The sequence below is a fragment of the Hylobates moloch genome, unplaced genomic scaffold (genome assembly GCF_009828535.3).
Source record: "Hylobates moloch isolate HMO894 unplaced genomic scaffold, HMol_V3 SCAFFOLD_5, whole genome shotgun sequence".
Lineage (NCBI taxonomy): Eukaryota > Metazoa > Chordata > Mammalia > Primates > Hylobatidae > Hylobates > Hylobates moloch.
The window spans coordinates 156,875,741-156,887,509 of record NW_026652280.1 but is presented as its reverse complement, the minus strand read 5'-3'; positions in this window follow the sequence as shown (position 1 = coordinate 156,887,509).

The window sequence follows — 11,769 nt, the reverse complement described above, 5'->3', positions numbered from 1 at the left end:
GGGCCGAGCATGCCTGTGTCCTCACATGGTGGAAGGGGAAAAGCAGCAATCCCTGTAATCCCAGCACTTTGCGGGGCCGAGGTGGGGGGATCACAAGGTCAGGAGTTCAAGACCAGCCTGGCCAACATGGTGAAACCCCATCTCCACTAAAACTATACAAATTAGCGGGGCATGGTGGTGGGCGCTTGTAGGGAACCCAGCTACTCGGGAGGCTGAGGCAGGAGAATCGCTTCAACCTGGAGGCAGAGGTTGCAGTGAGCCGAGATTGCACTATTGCACTCCAGCCTGGGCAACAACAATGAAACTCTGTCTCAAAAAACAAAAAAAGCTGAGCCAGATGTCAGGACCACACAAAAATGTGTATATCTCTAGACTCTCTATTCTGTTTTATTGATCTATTTTTTATCTTTTTGCTAATATCAAACTGTCTAGATTACTATGACTTTGCAAAATATCTTGAAATTAAATAGAACAATTCTTAGTTCTCTTTTTTCTTTTCTCAAAAATTGTGTTGGTATTCTAAGCCCTTTGAATTTCCAATTAGACTTTAGATTTAGCTTGCTGATTTATATTTTTAGAAGTCTGCTGGGAATTTTATTGAGATTGTATTGAATCAATGGATCAATATTTAAAAATTACATTTTAACATTATTGAATCTTTTGATCTACAAACATGTATATTTATATAGGTTTTTTAAAATTTGCCTCACAATGTTTAGCAGTTGTCAATATAGAAGTTTTGCCCTCTTTTAGTAAATTTATTTCAAAGCATACTTTTGTTTTTGTTATTATAAACAATATTTTCTAAAATTTTATTTTCCATTTGTATGCTGCTAATAAAGCTTTTATAAATTAGAAATTTATAAATTTCTAATTTTATTAATATTGAATCTAATCACATTGCTAAATTCACTTATTAGATTTAGTATTTTCTGTAGATGCATTGAGTTTTTATTATTATTATTATACTTTAAGCTCTAGGGTACATGTGCACAACGTGTATGTATAAATGTGCCATGTTGGTGTGCTGCACCCATTAACTCTTCATTTACATTAGGTATATCTCCCAATGCTATCCTTCCCCCCAACCCCAATCCCATGACAGGCCCCAGTGTGTGATGTTCCCCTTCCTGTGTCCAAGTGTTCTCATAGTTCAATTCCCACCTGTGAGTGAGAACATGGTATGTTTGGTTTTTTGTCCTTGCAATAGTTTGCTGAGAATGATGGTTTCCAGCTTCATCCATGTCCCTATGAAGGACATGAACTCATCCTTTTTTATGGCTGCATTGTATTCCATGGTGTTATGGACACCATCATGCTCTTCTATTCAATAGTTGTATTTCTTTCTTTACAATCTATAGGACTTTTGACTCTTTTTTTTTTTGCTTTGTTGCGGCAGCAATAATCATCAGTTCAATCTTGAATAGAAGTGGTGAAAGAGGATTTATTATGTTTTTCTGCCTCCATTGCATAATTATATGGATTTTCCCTTTTATTCTTATTTAATATGCTGAATTACATTGATTTTTCAATGGTAAACCAACCTGAATTTCCTTGGACACAATATATTATCCTTTTTTTATATGTTGTTGTATTTAAGGTGCTAATATTTTATTAAATATTTGTGCATGCATGTTCAAAAGGAATATTAATCACTAATTTACTTTCCTTGTAAGAGTATTTTCTGGTTTTGAAATGAGGGTCATTCAGCCTCATGAAAAGCAATGGAACGTATAATTTCCTCCTCTATTTTCTGAAAACATTTAGTAATATTGGTATTATTTCTCCCTAAAATGTGTAATAGAATTCACCCGTGAAGTCATCTGGATTTCAAATTTTCTTTGTGAGAAAATTTCTGATAAGAAGTATAGTTGATCACATATTAAGCCATTCATATTTTCAGTTTTTCTTTCAATTAGGTTTGGTAAATTTCATTCTTTCGAATAATTTTTATATTTTAACTAAATTGTTGACTATGTTGGTATATATTTTTCTTAATATTTTCTCTATATTTTGTCTTTTTTTCCTTTTAAATGAGGTCTTCCCTTCTTGCCCAGGCTGGTCTCAAATCCTAGGCTTGAGCAATCCTCCTGCCTCAGCCTCCCAAGCAGATGGGACTACAGACACGTGCCACCTTGCCCAACTTTAATATTTTCTTATTATATATTTAATAACAACCCTAGGCACTAGAGATAGTTTCTGTCTTTCAATCCTGGTATTGGTAATTTGTGGTTTTTTAAAAGTCAATGCAGCAAGTTTTTAAATTAATTTTATTGATTCTTTTTCAAGGAACCAATAAACCAAACATTTTCCTCATGATGATTTTTTTTTTTTATTGATTGATTTTCACTTTTGTCTTTATTATGTTCTTCCTTCTACTTACTTTGGATTTAATTTTCTCTTCTTTTTCTAAAAGTTTTTAAAGGTGGATATTAAATTACTGATTTGACACCTTTATTATTTTATGTCATCGTCATTTGATGGTGTAAATTTCTCTCTAAATATTCAGCTTTAGCTTATTCCCAGAAATCTTGATAGGATTTGTTTTTATTTTTATTTAATCCAAAATGTTTTCTAATTTCCTTTCAGGTTTATTCTTTGACCCACAATAAATTTTAACATGTCTTTTTTTTTATTGATTTCTAATTTAATTTTTTATGGTTAGAAAAATACTTTGTACCGTTTAATTTAAAAATTATTGAAGCTTAGTTTAAGATGCATTATATTAGACAATATCCTTGAAGGATGTGTTATGTATAATTGAAAAAATGTGTACTCTACAGTTGTGAAATGCTCTGAAAATGTCAGTTATCGTGAGTTGGTCAGTGGTGTTTCTCAGTTTTTCTACATTTTTACTGAATTATGACAACTTTTCTCTTAACAATTGAGAAAACAGCAAAAAATTTCCAACTATAATTTTGAATTTGACATTTTATTTCTTTAGTTCTGTCAGTATTTGCTGCCTGTATTTTGTTCTCTTATCAGATGTGTACACATTTAGAATCCTTTTTTTCAGAAACAGTTTCGCTCTGTCACCCCAAATGGAATGCAAAGGCATTATCAAAGTTCCTTGCAGCCTTGAACTCATGGATTCAAGAAATACTCCTGCCTCAGCCTCCTGAGTAGCTGGAACTACACGAATGCTATGTTGCTCAGGCCGGATTTTTGTCTTCCTAATGAATTAACCCTGTTATTGTTATTAAATATCTCCCTTAAATTCTGGTGATATCATGGAGCCTATTTTTTTGCTGATAATAATAGAATCACTTTACCTTTTTTATTCTGACTTTTAGCGTGCTATATACTTTTATTATTCTTTTACTTTCATACTTACATTTAAAGTACTTATGGTTAAACTGTATCTTTAAATATAAGCTCATACTTTAAGTGTGCTATGAAGATTACATTTTGTATCAACTTTCCTGCACCATAACATGTTCAGACTGTACGTTATTTCTGGGTGTCTGTGAGGATGTTTCTAGATGAGAGTAATTTAAATCAGGGATTCAATAAAGTAGATTGCCTTCTATAATGTGGATGGGCATCATCCAATCCATTATTGAAGGCCTCGATATAACAAAAAGGCCAAAGGAAGGAAGAAAGAAGGAAGAATTTGCCCCTTTTTGCTTCCTGTCTGCTTGCTTTAACTGAGATATCGGTCTTCTGCACTTGGACTAGGATTGACACCTCAGCTCCCCGGATTCCCAGGCTGTCAGACTTGAACTGGAATCACACCGTTGGCTTTCCTGAGTCTCTAATTTGCAGATGGCAGATCATTGAACTTCTCAGCCCCCATAAATGGGCAAGTGAATTCCTCATAGCAAATCTCTTATCTATATCTCTATCTATCTATCTATATACACATATATTTTTATAGGTTCTGGTTCTCTGGAGAACCTTGACCTAAAACATGAGCTTAAATTTAAAGTGTGTAGTGTGTCTCTTTAAAATAGTATCTAGTTAAGTATTGCTTTTCAAAATACAGCCTGACAATCTCTGCATTTTAATTGGAGTGTTTAGTTTATTTACATTTAGTATAAATATTTATCTGATTAGATTTATAAGTACCATTTTCTCTTTGTTTTCTTATGATCTGATATGGCTTTTGTTTCTTTTTTTCTTTTTTTTATACCTTTATTGTTTGTTGAATTTTTTCAGTATTCAATTTTATTTCATCTACTGGCTTATCAAATATATCTCTATATTTTTATTTATTATATTTTATCGGTTGTTTTAGTGATATTATATGGATCCTCAATTTATCACAGTCCACCATAAATTAATATTATATTTCCTCATATATTATGTAAGACATTGCAACAGTATACTCTTTTTTTTTTTTTTTTTTTTTTTTGAGAGTGAGTCTCATTCTGTTGCCCAGGCTGGAGTGTAGTGGCATGTTCTCGGCTCACTGCAACCTCCGCCTCCCAGGTTCAAGCGATGCTTGTACCTCAGCCTCCCCAGTAGCTGCAACTACAGGTGTGAGCAGCCACGCCCAGTTAATTTTTGTATATTTAGTAGAGACAGGGTTTCACCATGTTAGCCAGGCTGGTCACGAACTCCTGACCTCAAGTGATCCACCCACCTCAGCCTCCCAAAGTTCTGGGATTACCGGTGTGAGCCACTGCACTCGGCCACAACAGTATACTTTTGTTTACATTCCTCCCATCTTTGTGTTATTGTTGTCATATAGTTTATTCGACATGTGTTATAATCCCCACACTAAATTAGTATTATTTTTCTTTATACAGATAATTATCATTTAAGTAAATCAAAATATAAAGTAAAAAATGTTTCATATTCATCCATATATTCACTATTTAAAATTTCTAAAAATAATTTGTGTATATCCAAGGTTTCTTCTAATGTCATTTTTCCTCTGACTAAAGAACTTTTAACATGTCTTGTAGTACAGGTCTGCTGCAACAACAACAACAACAAAAAAATTCATCAGCTTCCTTTTCTCTGAGAAACTACTTATTGGCCTTCATTTCTTAAAAATACATGCAGAGGGTATTTTATTCTTGCTTGGAAGTTATTTTTTTTCCTCTCTTAGCAATTTAAAGGTGTCATTCCATTTTTCTCTTCCTTAAATTGTTTCTGGCTTGAATTCAGCAGTCAATGTTATCTTTGTTTTTCTTGATGTAATATATATTTTCTGCTAAATGATTAAAAATTAAATCTTCATCATCTTTTTTTAGCAATGCTACTATGATTTACCTAGGTATGGTGTGCTTTCTATTTATTGTACTTAGAATTCAGTAACCTGCTTGTATCTGTAGCTTGATATCCCTCATTAAAATGTGCTACTGGACATTATTTTTTCGAAATTTTTATGCCACAATCTGTGTCTTCTGGAAGTACAGTTCCCGCTTGTTAAACTGCTTGAGCTTATTTTGTTAATCTTTTCTCAGCATTTTTTCTCTCTGTGCTTAATTTTAAATAATTTATATTTTATTATCTTCAAGTTTACTGACTTTTTTAGCATTACACAATCTGCTATAAAGCTAATCTATTTAATTTATTTTAAATATTGAAATCTTCAATTCTAGAATTTTCATTTTTCATAACGTCAATTTCTTTTCTGAAATTTCCTACCTCTTGTTTTGTTCATTTTTTTCCTTTAATTCCTTAAACTGTCTGTAATAGCTCTTTTAAAGTCATTGTCTGCTAATTCTGACATTTCTATTATCTCTGAGTCTGTTTCCAATTGCTAATTTTTTTCTAGTTATAGGTAATATATTCCCGTTCCTTTGCATTTGTAGTATTTTGTTTTGTTTTGCTTTCTGGCTCCTGTTGATAGTATGTTATAAGTAACCTTGGCTTATGTTATATTTTTTTAAAGAGTGCTGTGCTTTGATCTGGCATCCAGTTAATTTTCTGAACCAACTAGGTGCTTTTCAAGCATGTTTTAAATTTCTCTAAGGTGAGTCATGAGTATCTTTTACACTCAGGCCAGAGTGGCCCTACTGCTATTCTGCAGTATCATCTGAATATTCAGGGTGTTTGCTGAGGGCTCTATTCTGTCTGCCTGGAACTTCTACTTTTGGTATGATCTCAAGAATTTCCATTCAGCTGACATTTCCTTAGAAATCATTCTATAATAGCCCTTAAGGAGGCTTCCTCAGCTCATATGCAAATATTTGATCAAAGACATTAGAGCACCACTGTGAGTTTGTGGTGTGTCTATTCTGCACAGTACTTTTCTCTTCAGTATCATGTCCCATGCATTCTATCTGCCTCATCATCACCAAACTCTGGTATCTGTCTTACCAGCTTAGTGAGAATATCATGCTTTGCCTGGCATGTCTTCCTGTGCTACAGTACAGACAGGGACTGCAGACAAAAAGCCAGAGTGACTAAGGGTCTTACCTGGTGTTTCTCTTATTTGGGGGTCGTGATCTGATGCTGCTTTTTGTTGAATGTCTGAACTGCCATTTCATATATTTTGTCCCGTTCCATAGCTGTTTATAGTGGGATGGCTAGACCAGTAGTCATTCAATCATGCCCAGAAGCAGAAACAAAATAAAATTTGACCACAGCTGTCTCAGTTTTTCAGACAAGTAACGAAAGTGTATTCCTAACCTCTAGAGTCACAATAGTATTTTAGAACCTAAAGCATAGACTCAAAGTGAGATTGGGTGAAGACAGACAATCTGTCTTCTCTGTTAGTTTGGCCACTTCTGAATGATAGGCAGTTTAGGCCAGTTGTCCTAATAGCATAAGTTGTGAATAAAACTTCAATAGGGAGAAATCTGTAAGGAGAGTCATTTTAAGATTATGTGAATTACCACAGGTAGAATAAACCATATCTATGCATTCTGTCCTCTGCTGGTGAAGAATGATATCTGAGACATTGCTACATTATTTTGCAGATTTTGTAATTGCAATCGTCACAGTCATCTTTATTTTCCATCTAGCATAGTCAAAACTTATTAATTCTCATTTTACCACTGGCTCCCATGTTTCTGGTACCACTACTAAAATGATTATAGGGTCAGTTTAGTGACAGCTTTCTTGGTACCTTTGAAAAGGCATTTTAAGTTTTATGGTAGCTATTGACAGTCTTGCTGTGGGATTTCTTACACCTCAGAAACCTGCTTTCTTGGAAAGACACTCCTATTGATCATATTTGTTCCATATAGATAATTATGCTTGGTGGATTCCGGAAGAAATCTTGTTACTCTAAGGACCCGGTGATGACCGAAGACCTCTCTTCTACAATCATCAAATCATTTGTTTTCTTATTTTTTAATGTTTTGGAACTTTCTTTCGCTACATCTGCTTCTGGAATGAGATTTGCTTCCAGTGTTTTATTTTTTCTCCATTGTTCCCCTATGTGCCTTTTATACACGCCTTTTAGGAAGGGCTGAATTGTGTTCATAATAGCTTTACCTGCTTCTTGGATTGGTGTTTTAGTTTCCCTAATACGTGTAATGTGAGACGGAACCAAAAGCTGTCTTTTGTTTTACCTTCTCTTCTCCTCATTCCCAAAGAGAAAAATTTGATTTTCTACATATTCCTCTTATTTATCTTTTCTATTGTCCTATAGTGAGATATATAAAGTCAGTGAATTCTGAGCCGACCGAAGCAACCGGTGAAGAAATATATCTTCTCAGTCTTATTTCTCTGAGCTGGATAATATCGCCCAGAGATTATTATCTCACTGGACAAGTATTTTGCCTGGGTCTGATGTCAGTTTATTTTTGACTTTCTTGTCTCCTCTTAATCTGCCTTATCTTAGCTATGTCTACCCTAGAGTTATATTTTCAACATTTGGGGGCATAATTTTCTCAGGACACACTCAGCAGCTGCAAGCTAACCACAATATTGTTGACAACTTGAAGATCACCCAGCCGTTCTTAAAGTCTGTATTCTAACAGGACTTTCTGATATGTCCGTCCCAATCCTGTGCAATTTGTAACTTTCTAGTTTATCTCTTGGGAGTATAGGTAGTATCTGTAACTGTTCTTACTCCGCATTCTCGAATTGCAGCTTTGTGAGTATATTTCTTAGTAGTCCCCCAGAACCTGATTCCTTCGGGGGAGCTGATAGACTGAGAATTTGCATGTTTTCTTTGGCTGTTTACTTTGGATTCCAATTCCTTTTTCTGCTTATAACAGCATCTCTCTCTCTTCTAACACCCTCTATAAGAATAACTAGATATGGCCACGATTATCCTTTTTCCTATATCTCCCTTAGTCTTTAAGATCTCATTTTCCTTTCTTTCTATGAATAACGTGTCCTCTAAGATCTTTATCATTTCCAAACCCTAAAGAAATTTATTTCTTCTTCAAGCTAGTTAGCTTAGGTTCATTTACTCAGATACTTCTCTGTGCGTCTGTTCTAATGAGAATACCGAAGAGTATTTTTAAATATGCCAGTTCTTCCCTTATTTTTTAGGCAAATGTGATTGTTAGAAACACAATATGTTTAAATATCTTGGGTACCTTTGGATTTGCCAGAATTTCTTTGATTTCATGCTATACGTTTACCAAGTAAAATATATTATCTTGAAAGTTAGGGAGCACATTCATTTTTTATTTGTTTATGAACAAAATCCTTCACATTATCGGGGATGCACCACTTCAGTTGACTGAAATCAAGTTCAGAACTTGTATAAAAGGAAAAATCCATTACAAGTTACAATCATGCGATGATGGGTGATTCTTGAATTTGGCAAAGATGTTGTAACTGCACCTAACAAGGCTTGGCACTAAAGATTTAAAGCTAGAACCTCAAAAGGGCTCTGAAGCAGAGGCATCTCAACTGCTAATCCAGTTTTAGGCCCATATCCCTGCCAAATATTTGATTTAAAAACAGGGTAAAAACAGCAATTAATTTTTTACAATGCTGGCTGGCAAGTAAGCCTTTCTAGGGGAAGAGAAAGAGATTGTTTTTCAATTGTTCAATTTATTTTTTAAAAAACTCAGACCTAGAAAGAAAATTGTAAGAATATTACAGGGAACACACACACACACACACACACACACACACACACACACACACTCACATTCTTCATCTAGGTTTGCCTATTGTTAATATTTAGCCACATTTGCTCTCTTCTTTCTCTTCCTGTTTCTTCACACACACACACATCTATATGTAAATATATAATATATTCATTAATTTTGAGAAAACATTTGAGAATAAAGTGTAAAAATTGATACATTTTATTTCTAAAAACTGTAGAATAGATAATGTATCTCCTAACAAGGGGATTCTCTTACATAACTACAGTTAAATTATCAATTTCAGGAAATTTAGAATTCAATGCTATTGTCTAATATACAATCCATACTCAACTTTTTCTAAATTAAAGCAATGCTTTCCTTTATAGAAATTTTTTTTTTTTCTCAACACAAGATCCAATCCCAGATTAACCACCGTGTTAGTTTTTGTTTCTCTTTATTCTCCTTTACTCTGGCAAAGATACTTAGGCTCATTTTCTCTTTCATAACATTAACATTAACATTTTTGAAGAAAAGGGCCCAATATTTTGTAGAATGTCCCTCAGTTTTGGTTTGTCTGATATTTTTATGATTTAAGATATCTTGTATGTGCGTGACTTTATTCTAACCTTGCCTACAATAACAAACTAAGGAGTACTATGTAGTTCAAGGTCAGCTCCATTTGGCCAGTACACTGAGCCCTTACAGCTGACATTTGTTACAATTTGCACCTGCACCCTTCCCTGTATAAAAACAACCCTTACTCAAATAATGTACCAAACCTTACCGTGATCTGCTGAGGTTAAAGTCTTACTGCAACCTGAGGCTTAAAGCTACTTAGGCCACATCAGTTAAAAACTATCCGCATGATTACAAAAGATATTCTGTCTACCTCAACATAAATTGCTGTAAATCACCATAGTTAAAGAAAATACCTATGGACTATGCTTACTAAAGTGCCACAAAAGCCTAAAGTCACCTGCACTAGCCAAGTGAGGAGTTCCAATCTCTCTGTGTTACCTCTGTCTCCAAATTTAATCCTTTGCTTATGTTTCAAAGATCTCAGCACAATGTAGACACAATGCCTATGACTGGCGGGGTCTTAATACATAATTGCTATGTCAGATGGGATTGCGATGGATTACACTGATGTTTGAGCCTAAAACAAGATGTCCTTTTGCAAATGTGGTAAGAGCATAATTTTCTCCCGGTGTTGGAGAAAAATTACCTCCATTTTCCCATTAGATTATCCACCGAAATAGACAGTCAAATTTGATATTTCAACAAGGCTTAACCACAAATTCAGTTAGCCAAAAAACTGGGCATTGAAACAGAAGCACTCCTTAAGTGATGGGCTGAACCTCAAGGGCACTCATCAGACCCTGGATTTTGACATCCATGAAAGTGAATATCAGGCACAGAGAGCACAGATGTGTTGTTGCTGTTGACAGAAAAGACCCTGCAGTGTTGGCAAACAGAAATGAAAATGATGAACAAATCAGTCCAGAAAACAGGTGCTGACATGTGGCTTCACATCAGATTGAACACTTCCTTCACTTGTGTGACAAGGAAATCGAGGACAGAACACCCAGCAACATTACACAAAAACAAAATCTTGAAAAAAGAAACAGAGAGGCATAAAAATGACAGATGAAAAAGCCATAAGAAATGGCCTGATCAAACAATTCCAAACCTTTGGTGATTGAAGGCTATGTGGTGATGCTTTACTCCCGGCTTCTGTCCTTGGCCTCTGGCGACTTCACCTCAGCTGGCTCTTGCATTGAATGAAGGTGGTAATACACAGTTCTTTTTGGTGGACTAAAAAGGTTCTTTCGGTTTCAATGCAGATTTGAAGAGCCCTGGATTTCTAACCATGAAAAAAGGGAAAAACTAGGACCAGGAAGCTTATTTTAGCACATCATAATGTAGCATTTTCTAACCTATAGAATTTTCTAGAAAGAATATTAGCCAGCAGTTTTCAAAGTTTGATGTAGGAGTCTCTAACTGTTCCTGAAACTCTTTAAAGGAGTTTGTGCAGTCAGAACTATTTACATAACACTAAGATGTTTTTTGCCCTTTTCACTCTTATTTTCTTACGAGTGTAACCATGGAATTTTCCAGAGGCTACCTGTAGTGCGATGGCATAATCATTATCAATCTGATAGCTAATGGAATGTAAATTTACGTATTCTGGAATTTTCTAAGGTAGTAGAAATATATACTTTCTCAGGGATTAACTCAGTTTGTTCTCAGTGCGTTTCTTTTACTATCTCTGGCTATCTGCAATTGTACCTCCCAGTCTAAGTTTGTCATCAAAAAAGTCATTTTGAAATTCCTAGATAAACCCTACAATTTTATAAAAAAGACAAAAGGTACATTTTGGAATTTCAACATAATAACTTTATTAGGTAATCATGAGGTTATATGGGAAGTAAAATTACTAGTACAACAGTGGCAACAAGGTGTACTGGTAACTTATCTCTATCATACTAGGAAATGCCAGTTTTACATAAAACCATCTTTGATAAAGTTGTAGCAATGTCTAACTTTATCAGGTATTGACCCTTGAGTACTTTCTTATTTACATTTTGTGTGACAAAATGGGAAATATACGTAAAGTTGTTCTGCACACCAAAGTACAACAGTTGTATCAAGAAAAAGCACTGTGTGATTTTGTTTTTATCTAACTGCTTTTCTCATAGAACAGAAATAGAGCAACTATGGTTATTCAGACTGATGTATTTGGCAGACATTTTCTGAAAAATGGACAAAGTGAGCCTGTCATTTTGAAGAAAATAGTGGCCAATATTTGTAGTCA